General features: G+C 37.2%; 1 protein-coding gene and 1 long non-coding RNA gene across 7 annotated transcripts in view; both read left to right on the top strand.

Annotated features, from left to right (window-relative positions):
- LOC134527297 (homeobox protein extradenticle) overlaps positions 1-18,750 on the top strand; it is a 700,568-nt gene that overhangs the window by 129,453 nt on the left and 552,365 nt on the right. The window lies entirely within an intron of this gene.
- Positions 1,272-7,721, top strand: LOC134527294 (uncharacterized). The gene is made up of 2 exons (XR_010074143.1): positions 1,272-3,704; positions 5,946-7,721. It is a non-coding gene; the product is annotated as an uncharacterized LOC134527294 (long non-coding RNA).

Below are 18,750 nucleotides of genomic sequence, written 5' to 3' on the forward strand. Positions count from 1 at the left end.
TTAAATGGACGTAGTTATGCAAAAAGGAACCAACCCACATGAAACCTATTCTGAGTATTTTGTAGTTAAAGTTAATTGTAAATTGTAATTCTCGTATTGATAACATAATGTGGGTATAATTTTAATGGTCTAGTATAAATACTGATATAATAATAGCAACGACGGTACGATCAACCTTGTACTATTTTAATTTATTTTCAAATAAAATATAACAACATTGTGGGTTGGTTCCTTTTTGCATAACTACGTCCAAATTCAAATCTTTCTTTTCAAATTGTGCAGTGTCACTAAGGTCTTCCTTCGTAGGTGTAAGCCTGTGAGGGTCTGTGCTTTCCTCTTCGTTAGAATAATTCTGTGGATTGTTAAACTCTTGTTCTTGAAATAACTTCATACTACAGTTGGAATACAGCTTTTTTTTGGGAACTTAGATAACACCAGCTTTCCTTCTCACATATTTGGCCATTTGAAGAGATATAGGTCTTATGCTACTTTTTGTAGACCTTTTGTGTTTCTTTGCTGGGTCACAACATTTTTTAAAATCTTCCTGGTAATATTTATTGAGTGATGCATAGTGGTGTGAACTTCTACTTGAATTTGAATGCATTTTTAATCCATGTATCCTCCAAAGAATCATTTGTTTTTCTTCATAAGGATGTTCAACAATATTAAGAATTATCTTCTTGTCTGTTTATTTATTTATATGAAACACTTTTCATATAAACTGGTAGCCATTGTACATTGTAAAAAAAACTTTAGTTTTATCCAGTCAGAAAATACAAAGCAAATAACTTATTAAAATAAATAAAACCAGCCACATGTCAACACTTTAACATTAACAGTCATAGATTAAACAATCGCAGACAACTTGTTGAAGTGTATAGAAAAATAGTAGCTCCGAAGTCACACACTATGGACAACCTGTGACTGATTAATATCTTCTATGAGATCACCCTACAGTAAACATTTAGAGGATGCAATATATTAGATGATCCACATTTAAGCAAGGAGTTGCAATATTATGCAAACTGATTGACTAAACATTAATTGAACCATAACTTTTCTTCAAATATTTTCTTCTTTTCATTTATATATATATATATATATATATATATATATATATATATATATATATATATATATATATATATATATTGGCGTACAGTATATAAAACGTGCATTCCAACAAGGCTCGATCAATATTTATTTATTTTGGAATAAATATTTTACTACATATTTGCTTTTACATGTAAAAATTATGTAAACTTAAAACTGATTTTTAATCATCTTAACCACTTCTTTCCCAAGTAACTTTCTTTTATAAAGAAGGAAGGTTAATATTAACCAATTTTATTCTAACAATTTGCAGCCAATTCTGTGCTCTTTCTAATGGTTTCATGCCCCAGATCGTAAAGATTAATAAATAAAAAAGTTATAACAGGATTACTGAACAAATGTTTACAATTTTTGATAGTCAAATTTTTCCACTTCTAGCATATTGTCGCGGGTTGAAATTTTGCAGGGTTGTTGAAATCAAATTTAGGGACTTTACTGACGGGACTCTGGGCTGGCTGCTCTGTTCACTCGTCAGCGCAAGTGGCGTGACCATGTAATTGGGGCACGGGGCCGGCGCGGCGCGCTGCGGGCTTGCAGAATTTTGTTTGTTTGTTTGGCCGCGCGCTGGCGCAGCCACGGGCCGCAGTTACTGGGGCGCGCTGTCGTAACAAGCCGCGCGGTGTGGCCTGCACATTGGGGTAGAGGGGGGGTAGTCTTCCCAGATGTTCTAGTTAGTTGTTTAGTAAATTTGACTTCAATAACGAGCTTTTGTTATGGTAGGCGCGGCAGGGCGCGCGAATTTAAGCGCAAGTGAGTGGTGACTCGGGGCTCACTCAGGCGGAGGCTATGCGTCTCACCTGTGGTCACGAGTTGTTAGTTCGTTCGTGATGTAGGAATTCAGGCTCACTCAGGCGGAGGCTATGCGTCTCACCTGTGGTCACGAGTTGTTAGTTCGTTCGTGATGTAGGAATTCAGGCTCACTCAGGCGGAGGCTATGCGTCTCACCTGTGGTCACGAGTTGTTAGTTCGTTCGTGATGTAGGAATTCAGGCTCACTCAGGCGGAGGCTATGCGTCTCACCTGTGGTCACGAGTTGTTAGTTCGTTCGTGATGTAGGAATTCAAGCTTTCGGGCGGAAGCTATGGTCGACGCCAGAGGCCACGAGTCGTTTAATTTAAGTTAGGTCATAATGTAGTCGTCAAGCTTTCGGGCGGAGGCTATGGCCCTCGTCAGGGGTCACGCGTCATAGTTTTTAAAATGTAATGTTCGTTCGGGATTTCAAGGGCAGGAGAGGCCCCTACGTTATTTTTTTAAAGTAATCGATCAAGAAAGGCTTTTCGGAAAATGTGAGTATGGACTTATCTTTGTTTTAATTTTAAGTATTAATTATGATTTGAGGTATTCGGAAGGACTAGGGAAGTGTTTAGTGAAGTTCTCTCATTCTCTCTCTTGTAAGGTCGTTCAATCGTTAAGGAAGTAAAGAGATTATTGTTTTAAATTGTAATCCCGCTATTTAAATGTTCTTTAAAATGATGTTGAGTATTTGACTTTAAGAATAAAATAATTTTAATTAAGTATTATGTTATTTTGCAAAATCTCCTTAGTTCAGCTCTCACCAGACATCCTGTACGGGATGACGAACCTATGATCCTAGGTACAGTAAAGTATTTTATGAAGTTAAGACTAGTTGATGCCAAGCGAGTTGTTTCTATGTAAAGAGCTACGATTCTCGCCCCCCCCCCCTCTGAAGGTGGATCGTGACAGAAATGGCGGTGGCACCGGCTAGGTACACGTGACAGAAATGGTGGAGGCGCCGGGTAAGTTCTATTTCTGGAGAGAGAGAGAGGTAGATTTTTATGTTTATTATTAAGTTAGTTTCAGCTTCTGATAGCAGGTTATTAAGAGTTTACTTGAGGAGAGGATTACGGAATTTAATCTAAGAGGAGGAAGTCTTTGAGATTTTTTTTTTTTGACGTAACAGATGTTTATTTGAGGATACTTGTAAGGATAAAGTTTATAGTGATAAGTTGTTTTAAGTCGTTGAATTTATTGTAGATTTATATCGGGGATTATTACGTGAGGAGAATACGTTATAAGTTAAATGCTTATTAGAGATAATGCAAGTGGTTTAATTTAATTGAAGTTCATTTTAAGATTGTAGGTTAAGAGAATTATAATTTAAAATAAAAATTTTTTGTCGTAAATAGGAATTATTTTCAAGAGAAGTTTGTTTTGTTTTCGTGCGCGTAGGAGACGAGACGTACGAATTAAATCAGTCGAGGGAAGGATAAACGTTAGAAAGGAATTAAAGAGAAAACGAGAGTTTATGTAAAAGAGAGTTATAGAATTTATAGTGATGTTTTGTTTTAATTAGAAAAATGTTGAGAGTTGTTTCAGAACGACACGTCAGTGGACGTGGCAGAGTGAACACGTGACGGGGAGGTGCTGAGACCTAGCGGAGAACGGAGGAACCGCAAGCGAGGGTTGGCGCACCTGATGGAATTCGGTGACGTCACGGGCTCATACGGAGACGTGGACAGGCCGTGACCTTGTTTTGATCAGCTGTACGGTAACTTAGCGATAAGAAAATAGACTATTGGTTAAATAAATTTAAATTTAAGTGTGTTTTAGAAGAAGAGGAACTTTCAGTATGTAAGTAATTTAATTCAAGAAGTGTATGATGTATAGGCTAGAAGTGTTTCGTTGTAAGTTGTTTATGTTTTTGTTAGTTAAATTCTACCTCGGTTTTAAAAATATTTTTTTGGGATTTGTAAACATTATTAAGGAGGTACACTATAAAATCGATAAGCATTAAGAAAACTGGGAAGGCTAGATTTTGTGTGTAGAGGGAATTTACTCCAAAAGAACAGAGAGACAAAATTAATGTTTTCATTAGGGCGAGGGACCCTAAGGTGAGGCGTTGTGTCCCTGGGAAGAAAGGGAATTGTAGCGCAGACCATAGGAGATGGGCTGACTACGGAATTAAGGGTCAGGAGAATCCTGAGAGTTGTGAGTAGTTTGGGGCAGGAGTTCCCCATGGTAGTACCGAAGTGGCTATCCTGTATGGGATAGGGTACCATTTCAATGAAGTTTGTTGGTGGGGTTAGAGCCCCCTGTGTAGTGGGCCTATAGCAGATAGGCACTACAGTGAAATTTTTGGTTATTTTGTGAGGTAAATTCCCTGGAGGTTAAGTAAGATTGGATTCAGTTAGGAAGGAGGGAAATGAGAAACATTGCTGTAGAGAGTTAGTGTACTTGCCTAATGTGAAATTGAATTTTACTAAATTAATTTAGGAGAAAGTTTTGTTCGGTAAATAAATAATAATGGAAGATAGCTAGATAATTAATTAATTTTTTTTGAGTAAGGTGTTTTAAGTAATGAAATAAAATAAGGTGAAGTAATTTGAATAATTGGGGAGGAGTTTATTTAAGAGTTTAGATAATTGTTTTTGAATTTATTGAGATATTCAGCCAGTGAAGTTTGAGTGTGAGAGATACAGTGAGATTTTAAGGAAATCGGTTGTTTATTAATTAGGACAAATGAGATTTTTTGATTAAGAGTCAGTAAGCATAGTTAAAATTTATGACATGATATTTGGTGACAGTTTACAGTTATTAAGGAGAAAACAGAGTAATCTATTTATTTTTATTTTAATGGTTTGAAGATAAGATTATGAATTTTTTTTGGAAGTTTCTTTGGCATGTTGGAATAATTTTTTTTGATTTTTAGAATTTACAGAGAAAATTTAATTGATTTTTATTGTTTGAAAGTATGGAGGTTTAATGTTCGATTAGCCCTAACTTGATGGTCGGATCCCAAAAGAATGCCGTAAAACCGATAGCCATTTGAGAGGAATGCGGTAGGCGCTTGTGTAGAGAGGGGTTGTGGGAAAACTCCTTGGGACTGATGGCAGATCAGGGGCCCTAAATAGTGTGTGATGCTGTAAAACCAGTGCAGAGAAAGCCTGGTATGCTTAAATTTTTGGGCACAGGTTATGTAAACCTGGGGTTCCATGGGATTTAGTCATGTTAGCTGCTGTGAGACATTAAGATTTCCAGGCTCCATAGTAAATTCAATGTAAATTTTTGTTTTCTTAAAATAATAAATTTGTTTTTAATTTATTTGAGATATTTGATTTGTAACAGTGAATACAGACCCCGAGGAATAAGAGTTGTCATGCTGTGAGAGGAGAAGGTGGTAGGCCTAAAAGGGTACAGGCACCACAGAGGTTATTTGTATTGCATAATTTAAATATAAGGAAACTTGAGAATTTGAAATTTTGTTGTTGGTTTGTACACCCATAAGAAGAGTATAGGCAGAATTTTTATTGTTATGAGATGTCTAATTTAATTGAAAAGAAGAAAGTTTAAAGATGCAAGGTAACATTATTATTGTAATAATTGAAAGAGATTAAGAGGTAGAGAGAAATAGGCAGTTTTTGTTTGTAAGTACTAAAGTTTACAAATAGAAATTTAGTAACTAAGAATGAATAATAAGTTAAGTCTAGTGTAAAAGTTTTTTTTAAGTTTGTTAAGTTAAGAGTCACAAGTAAATTTTTTTTTTTAGAGAGAATGTCTTTGATAGGAAGTATTAGAAACTTATGGGAATTTTAGGGTAACATAAATAATGTAGGTAATGAATAATAAATAGATGGTAGGTCTTAAGTTAGGATTAACATTTGAAGCAGAATTTAATTAAGAAGAAGGAAAATAAATAGGCCTAATGAAAAGAACAAAAAAGGATTTTATGGTAAAGCATTTTTTTTTAAGTAATAAACAATGAATAATAATGTTGTTTCAGGGTAATGTGTACTAATAATACAATTTTTTTTTAGGACCAAAGAACAGGAATTATGTAATTTAAATTAACATGTATTTTTGAAACTGTTACAGATTCCTTAAGATGAGCTGAGCAGCAGTCCAGTTTACAAGATGACAAGAGTTCGAGAGACAAGATACAAGATCACTGAAACAAGAGCCAAGACTGAAGATTCAAGAGAAGAGAAAGCTGGCAGCCATGGACTTACAAGTGGAGATTAATAAGGTCATGTAAAGTTTTATTTTTTTATGGAAGACAGTAACTGGAGTTTTTTTTGTTATAAACATTATTTACAGAACTTTTTAGGTTATAGTAATGTAATGGAACTAGTGAGTTGTGGTAGCTGTCAAAAAGAACTAATACCTTAAGTTTAATTTTTAAAGTTAATTTTCTTAATTTACAGAGGGATTAGTAGTTTTTTTAAAACCTTATTTAGGTTGGAATTTCAATACAATAGCTTATTATAAATGTGTACGAACAGTTCAAGTTCACAGTACTGATAGGTAGGTCAGATGATCTTATTGATTTTGATGATTTGTTGTTTTGAGTTGATTTTTAAGTGTTTTGAGTTAGACAATGAAATAGTTCTGAAAACTTAAATTATTTCAAGCTAAGAAATAGTAAATTTAATTGTAACTCGAAGGACACCAGAATTTACTTTTTTTTGAATTAGTAATGTTTGAAAATTTTATACTTTACAAGAAAGGTTATAAACAAACAGATCGGATGGAACAAGGATGCAGTAAATCACAATTTCATTTAGAATTATTGATTAGCTTTTGAGGTTATGAAGTAAAAGTAATTATAGTTTAAAAGTTTGAATAAAAAAAAAATGTTTTTTTTTTATTTGTTTGAAATAGAAAGTTTAAAAGTTAATTAGTCATGATCTAGGTGGGTGATGGGGTGGGAATTGGCCACTCTTTTTCCCTATAACCTCCCTAACATGGCCTTCTATTACAACTAACAGAAATAAAGAAGAAGAAAAATGAAGAATTATTAGTTAGAATGTTTCTTTCATGAAGATACCTGATGAACTTTTACTGTTTGGAAGAATAGAAGCAAGGTTAGTCAGATATTTTTACTCAGAAGAAGAAGAAGATAAAGCAGTTTTATGACTCGACAAGCCAGAGATTGGTGTTTCCCCTCTGCGCTTCTATTGACTACGTTGTTTACTCTCATGGGATAGCTGGTTCGGCACCATGGAGAGAGATTGGTGGGCATTGTGGTTGCCCCCAGAAGAAAAGAAGAGTAGAAGAGGTTATGGGTGGGTCATGTGAACTGACCTTCAACCCAGTTACTTCGTGGGGACTATTTGCTGTATAGAGAAGATCAAGACTCAAGAGTTAGGGAAAATCATTGGAGGTCATGTTTCCCTTCCTTAAGTTTTTCCTATCAAATTATTTGCCTGATTAGATTATGCTAAGGGTGGGATACTTTATGTTAGCAGTTGAATTAATTAATTATATTTTTTTGTGTGTTTGCATCCTTGCCCATCGATTGCAGTTTAGTAGTTAGTTTTGTATTTGTCAGGCGTGATGGTAATGCCTGTTGATGATGTTTCAGAATTGTAATCTGTTCGTGATGAGGATGGCACAACTCCGAAGCAGATGTGGGGAGAAGTTGTGAGCTGCCCTGGAAGCCAGTCCAGTAGCTGTTGGAGTTGAGTGGTGTTTGCTGATGGCCAGCCCAGGGAGCTACTCTTCTCGACAACACTGACTTCGAGGAGTTGCACCAACCTTCACGAGATAAGAGTTTAATTAATTTGAAACACTGATAATTTTGTAAGGACACTTAATTTTTTTTGAAGAACGAAAGAAGTATGGTAATAAACGGAAACCGAAAAAAAAAAATAATAATAATTATCAAGAATTTGCACATTGTTTAACGAATACTGAGAAACTAAGAACAGTAATTTAATTTGTAAAGAGAGCTTCACTAACAGAACAATTTTTTTAGAATTGAGAACTCGAGCCTCTGAAGGTTCCTGTGAGAACAAACCAGATAAAAGTTTTACATTTAATTTTATGAATACTTGTTGTTTTAAAATAAATCTTATGCAGAATCTAGATGTATGTTCAGACAGCAAGGAACTAAGAAAATTATTATTTTTGTGAAATGAGGAATTTATAGTTATGGTTTAATGGAAAAAGACAATTTGTAATTTTGAGGTAGCTCGATGGGGCTCGAGCTCTGTGAGGGGAGGGTTATGTCGCGGGTTGAAATTTTGCAGGGTTGTTGAAATCAAATTTAGGGACTTTACTGACGGGACTCTGGGCTGGCTGCTCTGTTCACTCGTCAGCGCAAGTGGCGTGACCATGTAATTGGGGCACGGGGCCGGCGCGGCGCGCTGCGGGCTTGCAGAATTTTGTTTGTTTGTTTGGCCGCGCGCTGGCGCAGCCACGGGCCGCAGTTACTGGGGCGCGCTGTCGTAACAAGCCGCGCGGTGTGGCCTGCACATTGGGGTAGAGGGGGGGTAGTCTTCCCAGATGTTCTAGTTAGTTGTTTAGTAAATTTGACTTCAATAACGAGCTTTTGTTATGGTAGGCGCGGCAGGGCGCGCGAATTTAAGCGCAAGTGAGTGGTGACTCGGGGCTCACTCAGGCGGAGGCTATGCGTCTCACCTGTGGTCACGAGTTGTTAGTTCGTTCGTGATGTAGGAATTCAGGCTCACTCAGGCGGAGGCTATGCGTCTCACCTGTGGTCACGAGTTGTTAGTTCGTTCGTGATGTAGGAATTCAGGCTCACTCAGGCGGAGGCTATGCGTCTCACCTGTGGTCACGAGTTGTTAGTTCGTTCGTGATGTAGGAATTCAGGCTCACTCAGGCGGAGGCTATGCGTCTCACCTGTGGTCACGAGTTGTTAGTTCGTTCGTGATGTAGGAATTCAAGCTTTCGGGCGGAAGCTATGGTCGACGCCAGAGGCCACGAGTCGTTTAATTTAAGTTAGGTCATAATGTAGTCGTCAAGCTTTCGGGCGGAGGCTATGGCCCTCGTCAGGGGTCACGCGTCATAGTTTTTAAAATGTAATGTTCGTTCGGGATTTCAAGGGCAGGAGAGGCCCCTACGTTATTTTTTTAAAGTAATCGATCAAGAAAGGCTTTTCGGAAAATGTGAGTATGGACTTATCTTTGTTTTAATTTTAAGTATTAATTATGATTTGAGGTATTCGGAAGGACTAGGGAAGTGTTTAGTGAAGTTCTCTCATTCTCTCTCTTGTAAGGTCGTTCAATCGTTAAGGAAGTAAAGAGATTATTGTTTTAAATTGTAATCCCGCTATTTAAATGTTCTTTAAAATGATGTTGAGTATTTGACTTTAAGAATAAAATAATTTTAATTAAGTATTATGTTATTTTGCAAAATCTCCTTAGTTCAGCTCTCACCAGACATCCTGTACGGGATGACGAACCTATGATCCTAGGTACAGTAAAGTATTTTATGAAGTTAAGACTAGTTGATGCCAAGCGAGTTGTTTCTATGTAAAGAGCTACGATTCTCGCCCCCCCCCCCTCTGAAGGTGGATCGTGACAGAAATGGCGGTGGCACCGGCTAGGTACACGTGACAATATATTGCCTGTACGTCTGGGCATTTAGTTACATGTTACGAGTGCTATTTGAAATATACATAAAATTCTTAATAAGTATGATCAATTTCACTATTCTATATTAATAACTGCTATTACAAATGTAAGTTGAAGCAAGATGTGTCAATTGACTTTGTTTTAGGATTAAAAAAATTCTACCAAACGGAGGGATACTTTGAACGGCTTTAAATTCCAAACTAGAACCAATATTCCAAAATGAAAAATACTGGTTCTTATATTTGTCTAAAGATACCATTTGCCGAAGTTAATTAAAATCATAGTGGGGTGGACACTCTGGATCACGCTAGTGGTGTCCACGCCGTCTTGCAGGGATTTTGGTGAGTGAAGTCCATGCTGGTGTTCTGGACATAGAGTGGCATCCTTGCTGGCTTGCAAGGCATTGGAGAGGGGCTTCCACACTGACTTGCAGGGAATTGAAGAGTGGCATTCCTGGTGGCTGGCAGGGCAGTTGTAAGTGGCTTCCATGCTGGCATGCAGGGCAGTTACTAGTGGTGTCCAAACTGGCTTTTTGGATCTTGGATGTTGGCATCCACACTGGTTGACAGGGCATTGGAGAGTGGCGCTCATGCTGTCCTACAGGGCAGTAGATCGTGATCTTTTATGAATATAAACTTTGCATCTTTAAAAGTTTTTGGAATTATTTTCAAATATGAATGCAGAATTTGAAAGTTAGCGATGCTTGCTTTGGTTTTTGCGCTTTGCCTTAGATGTAAACTATTATTAAAAACGTCGTTTTTGAACGTTTTTAGTTCTTTAAGTTGTTTATAAACCCGACCTTAAAAGATTCAAAATGACTGAAAAGTATCTAAATGTTTGCATTCTTTGCTTCCTTAAGGACGCCCTGAGACTTTTGGTTCTTGGATATAGAGTTACATAGCACCTTTAAGAAAACATAGAATGTTTGATTTGGGACAGGTAATATTTTTATATTTATTTGGTTCAATAGACATATGTATATGCATGGTAACATTTTTGCGACAATAATCAATTTAGAGGCCATAGAGAGTATGTTATGTATAGAGACCTGCAAAACTCGCGGATTCATTCGGTGATAGGCTAGAATTCAAACACATATACCTCTTAGATAATTTTGCTATTGGCTTACTGTTCATCTTCACGAATCTCGACCAATTATAAACCCTCAAGCGAAGAAGGATCGAATCACAGACAAACCAGCTGAGAAGACTTACAAGTCAACAACCATTGAACTTGCGTTATTTGCCCGAGTGTACAGGGGTATGTGCAGTCTATCCTGAAGGCCATCGAAACCGCGAATTTTGCAGGTCTCTAGTTATGTATTTTACACTGGACATTTAACTAAGGAATTTTTTGAAACAGACAACGTATCGTGCATTATTGGACTATAAAAAATAACTCTGAATGCAGCAGGAAAATCCAGGTCAGTTTTAACTTTTTATGTCAAGGGTAATTTGAACCATTTTGAATAAACGAGACGATGATCAGTGATACAGTGACACAGTGACTGATGTAACAGTGTGTGATTGAACCAGTAGGAATAAGTAAACACATATTTATTGGTGTGTTTGAAGAACTTTTCTACGCTTGTGTTGTCTTTGCTTTCTGTACATGCTGTACAGGCATGTCTTGTCGGTACACTCACGTCACGCCCGCAGTGTGTGGCGGGTATCGCCCGGCCGAGCTCACAATCTCGCTAAGTGTGCACTATTAGATTAGGCCGTACCTTAGAAGAGGGAGGGGGAGAGGGTGGACTCCTGGGACGCGGCCAATACGGCCGAGTGCATTAACGCGCCGCGCGCCAGCTGGTGATGCCCTCACCACCAGCTCAGTTATTGATTTCTTTTATCAAGAAAACAGGGAATACCGAAAAAAAAAATGTTGCTTCGTTGCTTGTTTAAAACTATTCAATTTTTGACGTGACGTCTAATAAATCGATGATGAACGCCGGCTGCACGCACGAAAAAGTGTCCCACTACGGATGTCCCACTACGGATGTACTTGTTTGCTCATTGTACGCATGCGTGGCATCTCTCTTCCACTCGATTGTAACGACCATCGATTTGAATTTTCAATCATATTTTCGTCGTTTGAATTATTAATATTAGGTATGTAATTTAACGATCGTCCACCGATTTTCAGCACAATCGGTACGGTTATTTAAAAGTAATGTTGAATATTCAAATACGTTTTGAACCAACAATGGTGTTTTACAGTTACACATAATAATTCAAATTACAACCGGGATCTTTTGCACAATGTTTTAAAAAATATTGTATCACCTTATAAATATGTTTGGTGCATTTGGGATGCGTATTTGTTATAAAATCGAGTTATTAAAACGAAATAATATTATTCCCCTACCGTGAACAAAATTTTTATAAAGGTATATATGACATCTGAAACAATCAATTATCAAATATGACCTCGTGGCTGAGTGGTCAGTGGCGCTATTTTCTAATCGTAAGGTTGTCGGTTCGAATCCCGGCAGGTGCGAATTTTTTTTTGAATTTGTAAAAATAAATACGGCGCACGTAACATTTCAAAAGTAATAAATATATTTGAATGATGAATGCAAATAAAAGTATATATATTAATTAAATTGTACATTTCATTTCACTCCTTTGTATCCATAATAGTGATAATTCAATAAAAATGATTCAATTTTATTCATAAAAGTATGCAGAGGTAGATTTTATCATACAAAAGATAGAAAAATTAAAAAAAAATTCTTCCTCAAAGAATATAATATGTTTAATGCCTAAATGGTTTGATTGCAAAAACCTATTACGGCTCAGTCTCAGGCCGAATATGATATTTCCTTTTCTTCTGGATCATTCATTTCATCAATGTTTTGTTATGACGTTGTCACGTTAAACTATCGTCCGTAAACCGACTTTACAGACAAACAATTTTTTTTTATTAATGTTTTCAATACTAGTATACGGAAAAGTTATAATTAAGTAATAAATACCATTCGACACGGTCCTGTTTGTTATGTGCCACTGTCACGAATGTGTGTGGGAATTGTAGCGGTGAATAGTTCTGTGCCACACGTCTCACATGTGAGATAGCCCTTATGGCCAGTTGCCCCATTATAATTCAGACGTGAACTCATTTCAATAACTGGTTTGATCATGGTCCGATCACATTTTCTGTTGCGCAATTGTGTTTTGAGTGCTGAGCGAAGATCATTAGGAATTTTGAGTTCAACTAACAGAACTCTTATCGACACAGTATGGTAACCACACTGCACTTCTATAAATCATGTTGCGTTTTTATGCCCATTATTTAAATTTAATCCTTAGTAGTGTAAAAAGGTATTTCCTGGCACAAGCTTCGCCATGAGGATTGTGAGGATGGGGTCAATGACCGACATCTCTGACGTGGCGGATATCTTGGATCCGTTATTTTTTCTCAAGAACTTTCCGCCATTTTGAATTATTATGTCACCGTTGCGATTTTAGCTACGGCCGCAATCTTAAAATTATGTAATTTTATTTTAGTAAATCGAAAAAAATCAGTAATCAAAATTTAATAAATTTCTATTTAAAAAACACTGTTCCAATTTTTGTTGCAGTCGTCGTCTGAAAAATCCGTACATTTATGCTAGAAAATCGGGAATAATTTTTATTTATAAAAAAATAATAAAATTTTAATAAAAAATGATTTAAAAAACACTTGTTCCATATGATTATGGTCGCCATTTTGGATTCTAGAAACATTCCTCACTTCGTTATGCCCACCATCTTGGATGTGTATGATCATTGCACTTTAAGTTACAGCGGCCATCTTGAATTCTAGAATGTTTCACTTTTAGTTACAGTCGCCATTTTGAAAGACTATTTTTATGCTAGAATATCGAGAGAAAAATTTTAAATTTAAAAAATTTAATAAATAAATTTTAATGAAATATTAATTTTAAATGCACTTACGTCCTCGGTTCGATTCCGGTGAGGGCCTAGTTAAAAAAAAAAAGGCGACAGATCCTTTCTCCATGGAATCCGCCGGCAGACTGACCTTCCACCACTAATGCCAAGGTAAATATATCACAAGCTAGGATGAAATCATTTCCGCCATCTTATTTCGTCAGCTGGAGGCCACCATTTTGTATTTGTCATCTAAAGTGCGTTACCATCATGTTAGTTTAATTTTTACTCACTAGAATGTAGTAATTTCTTATTACTGTGGCACCCACTATCTTTAAATTTGGACCCCATCTTGGAAATTGGCAATACCTGAGCTAGAAATTTGGGAAAAATTCCAAAATTATTAAATAAATATGCACTTAATATACTAATGATTAGATCGACTCCTGTCATTGGTTTGATCACTGGGCGATGCAAAAAAAATTATGTAACAAATAATATAAGTAAATATAGGGTAAATTACTAAAATAAGTTTACATTCCTGTACTACCAGCCTCTATTAAGAGGCCGTGTCAGTAAATATTTATTTCCAATATTCTGCTCTAAAAGTTCTCTCTTTTAACATTGAAATTTAGTGGCTTTTTCAACCGAAGGAACTGTAACCGCAGCGCGTGAAAATGCCACTATACCCTCATCACAGGATTAGTGGGAAGGTTGACAGCTCCAGCTTACTCGACGAAAAATGTAGCTGGTTCCTCGACAATCTGAGAGGATGACAATCTGACCGGCGGCTCACTAGGAAATTGCGGATGCAGGGATTCAGAGTCGAGAAACCTCACATTTACAACTGTAGTATCAGTCGTATCTAAAAATTTCAATACTTTAAACGTATCGGAATACAATTAATCTTCAAACATGTGGTAATTATTCTTTATCTGGATGTAATATTCTGTGAAAAATAATGTTAGTTGACATTAAAAAATTTACGAAATTCATCATGTAACGCTATAAAAGGATAATAACATAAATTCATATGCTTAGATATTGCATATACATTACACATAATCTAAATACAATCTCACTAAGTCAGACTACCTAATTTTTTACAATGCACCATCATACAGTTTAACAGAGGTAGGAGAACCTCTTATGGATGTTGTTTCAAAGATTTAATATTTACAAATATCATTTATCTTATTACGGTATCTATCTTTATGAATACGAATTTACAAAAAAATTATTGAATTGATTACATTACACTTAAACATTACACAATACTAAAACACTCACAAAACTTAATTTCATATATTGCTGTAGCATATTAGAAGACGAATTAACTCACAAGACTAACATTAAAAGAGCTGCATTACAAATTTACTTTACAGAGGAGAAAATATCCTTTAAAGATATGTCATTACCTCATTGATTACATAATACTGCCGTTAATGTGATCGTAGATATAAAGTATTGAAATATATTACATTCCATTAAATTTATGTAAATATTTAGAAAACGTCATTGCTTATAGATGCTCATTATTTCAATAATAAAGAATATTTTACTTTTATGTACTGAATAAACTGTAAAGAGTTTCTCTCTCTTCTCCCACCGGTACAGTAAGGGGAAGAGGGAGAGTCTCGAAGAAATAAACACTAAGTTCAGACGTTAGAACTTTTCCTTTTATTATTTAGGATTATTTTCAAAGTGCAAAAGGTAATAACAACAACAATTTATATTAATAGCTGCACGCCACATTTGCCACTAAAACTAACAGTTTTGCAGATTACAACCATGCTGGTGGCTAATACATTTATATAAATCTCCTAAAATCACCTCATGCCACATTCGCCACTAAAACTAACAGTTTTACAGATTACAAACTTGCAAATGGGTAATACATTCATATAACTTTCCTAAGATCACCTCATGCGACATTTGCCACTAAAGGTAACAGTTTTGCAGATTACAGACATGCTGGTGGCTAATACATTTATATAAATGTCCTAAAATCACCGCATGCCACATTCGCCACTAAAACTAACAGTTTTACAGATTACAAACATGCAAATGGGTAATACATTCATATAACTTTCCTAAGATCACCTCATGCGACATTTGCCACTAAAAGTAACGGTTTTGCAGATTACAAACATGCTGGTGGCTAATACATTTACATAAATCTCCTAAGATCACCTCATGCCACATTTGCCACTAAAAGTAACGGCTTTGCAGATTACAAACATGCTGGTGGCTAATACTCACATAAATGTCTAATTAATTCTATAAAATTGTATATTGTCATCAATCAAGTTCACATAAAAAATGTATGACTCTACAAATATATAATATCAAACGCGGACTATTCTGCTTCACAATAGCCACAATAATTCTTCAAAAGTCACGCCGCACTTAAATTTTGATTGTGCAGTAATCAGGCCGTTATCCAATACAAACTAAAATCTATTCCAACCTGGGTCACCGATGATTTCTGCCCTTCCTCGAAAAACAGGCAAAATCTAGGAAAATGGCTGCTTGCGGCGCGGAGAAATGGTATAATCCCATCTCAGGAATTTCAGCTATCGGAGGAACGGGACAATTCCACCACAGGAATTTGCTGCCATCGGAGAAACGGGACAATTCCACCACAGGAATTGGCTGCTACCGGAGAAACGGGGCAATTCCACCTCAGGAATTTTTGCCATCGTAGACCAACACGACACACAAAGTTATAGCTCACTGCTATACTATTCGCGCACCGCGAATCCACAACCTCTCATGTGAGTCGTACAACTCTTTTGAATCCCCATTTCCCTTGTCAAGCCCAACACTCTCCCTAGACGCTACCCGTTATAGTCTCATCTTCAAGACTCCCCGAAAACAATTTAATCACAGTTGGCCTGTTTTTCTCCAGCTTGACCCACCTCGTCCCACTCCACCTCACTCGTTTCCCCCTTCCTATGTTTTAAGCAGCTCAAAACAACGACAACAAAAGAACAACGCAACCACCAACCTCACAAACCAAAATTCCCCGCGTCACACTCACCGCAAAAAAAACAGGGGGCGCTGCCAGCACACAGCTAGCAGTGACGCCTTACGGTTAAATGGGCACATCACCTGGACGAAGAATAGAAACAAACAGGTGACAGCCAAACTCTTTACAGACACCCCTCCCAAAAAAAAAAACCTTCCTCGCTCCTTTCCTCTCGGCACGAAAGCATTCGGCAATAACGGCATCCCAAAGAAAAGCATACTCACAACCTACAAAACACACAGTGACAACAAGAAATCCCAAAACTCAAAACCCCAAAATTATCCCACCCAACAAAAGCAAAAAAAAAAAAACCAAGAAGAAACAAAAAAAAACATTAACATCCTCACAAGATAAGAAGCTCAACAGACACTAGAACGCATGCCGCTCGAAGGATAACCGATTAAACCAGCTGTTAGTTTAAGGAGGTGTAAATTTTTTCACCGACGAGAGGTGGGCTTTCTTGATAACGAATCCCTTATCAGGATCCCCCAAATTTACGGTAATTGGAGTGAGGAAAGAGCACCCGATAGGGACCATCATAATTAGGACACAATTTACTGGATACATAATCCACCTTTTTGCTTAGGCTGACTTTCCTACACACCACTAAGTCACCAACAACGATATTGGACACCGATCTATCTTTATTGTATTTCTTCTCCATAACCGCGTGGGCTTTATTCAAGGCTTGTTGAGTTTCACGCCAAACTTCTTCTAACTTCCTGCCTGACTCTTCGAAACATCCAGGGGGAATGCCCCAAAGACGTAATAGTGGGTGCGGCAACTCTCTACCGAACATCACCATACAAGGCGTTTTTCCAGTCACCCCATGTGGGACTGAGTTTAAGGCTACATTCAGGGATGACAAATCAGTATCCCATCCTCTCTGTTTCTCGTGATGGAAAATGGTAAGAGCAGCCTTAATTGTTTTGTTCACCCGCTCCACCAGGTTCGGGCACGGGTAGTAAGGACTGGTATGAACCTGTTTGGTTCCCCAATGGAAACACATGTTTTTCATGTTTTGCGAAGTGAAGTAGGTTGCATTGTCTGAAATAAGCAACTCGGGGCTACCGAAAACCTTCCACATCTCATTCTCCAATTTGCTACAAATGGAGTTCGCTTTCATGTCCCTAAGTGGCATTAGCACAACATATCTAGAAAAACCATCAACTAGAACTAAGAGGAAATTGTGCCCCCTACTTGAGCGTGGAAGAGGACCAAATATATCAATATATACTCTCTCCCACACTCTCTTAGGAGTCTGTACTGAATACATTCCCATTTTCGAACTTTGAGGTTGCTTGATTAGTTGACAAAGGGTACATTTCCTTACATAATCCTTAATTTCCCCGTGCATACCTTCCCAAAAGAATTCTTTGTGTATCTTCTTTTCGGTTTTCGCACACCCAAGATGGGCTCCTAAAGTAGAATCATGGAAATATTGTAAGATCATGTGCCGCACATTCTTGGGTGCCCAAACCTTTTTATTACCTTTTTTGTTCATGTGATAGATGATTCCCTTAACCAACACGAAATTTCTGCTTTTCCTCGTCCTAATCTTGTTTCGGATCTCCATCCCTTCCGCGTCTTTATTTTGCCATTCTTCAATATTCACAAAAGACTCAAGAATATGATGAATAACGGCACAGGTCTCTCGTTTTCCATTTTCCTCATTCCCTCCCAGTAAGAATTCTGAGGCATCATACATGCGCGAAAGCGCATCTGCAATACAATTATCTCTGCCATTTACATGAATGATTTTAAAACGAAAACGTGTGAGACGCATTATCCACCTTCCCAATTTACCAAGTTGACGAGGATGTGAAAACAGCCAAGTTAGGGCCTGGTTATCTGTCATCAAATCAAACTCTGTGTGCTCAAGATAACTTGCGAAACGCTCTACACCAAAAATACACGCCAGTGCTTCTTTTTCGTATGTACTATAGGATTGCTCCTGATTATTCAAAGCTCGACTTGCATATGCAACGGGCTTCATCTGTCCTTTGCCCTGCAGTAATACTGCTCCTACGGCCAAACTACTGGCATCTACCTGAAGTACAAACCTTTCGTTAAAATTGGGTAGCTGGAGGATCGGAGGATGCAAAATGGCGTATTTTAGATCCTTGAAGGCCCGTTCCTGCTCCTCACCCCATTTGAAAGGAATATTCTTACGCTTCAACTGATTTAAAGGAGCACACCTCTCTGCATAGTTCGGAATAAACTTGGCAAAATACCCCAACATCCCAATAAATCTCATGACCCCCTTTATAGTCTTGGGTTGGGGAAAAAGGCACAATGGGTCCGATTTTCTCTGGGTCCATAATCACGTTTCCATCTGAAACTATAAACCCCAGAAATTTTACCTGTTCACTTGCCCATACTACTTTGTGGGGGTTGACGGT

This window comes from Bacillus rossius, chromosome 1 (assembly GCF_032445375.1).
Source record: "Bacillus rossius redtenbacheri isolate Brsri chromosome 1, Brsri_v3, whole genome shotgun sequence".
In the NCBI taxonomy this organism is placed as follows: Eukaryota; Metazoa; Arthropoda; class Insecta; order Phasmatodea; family Bacillidae; genus Bacillus; species Bacillus rossius.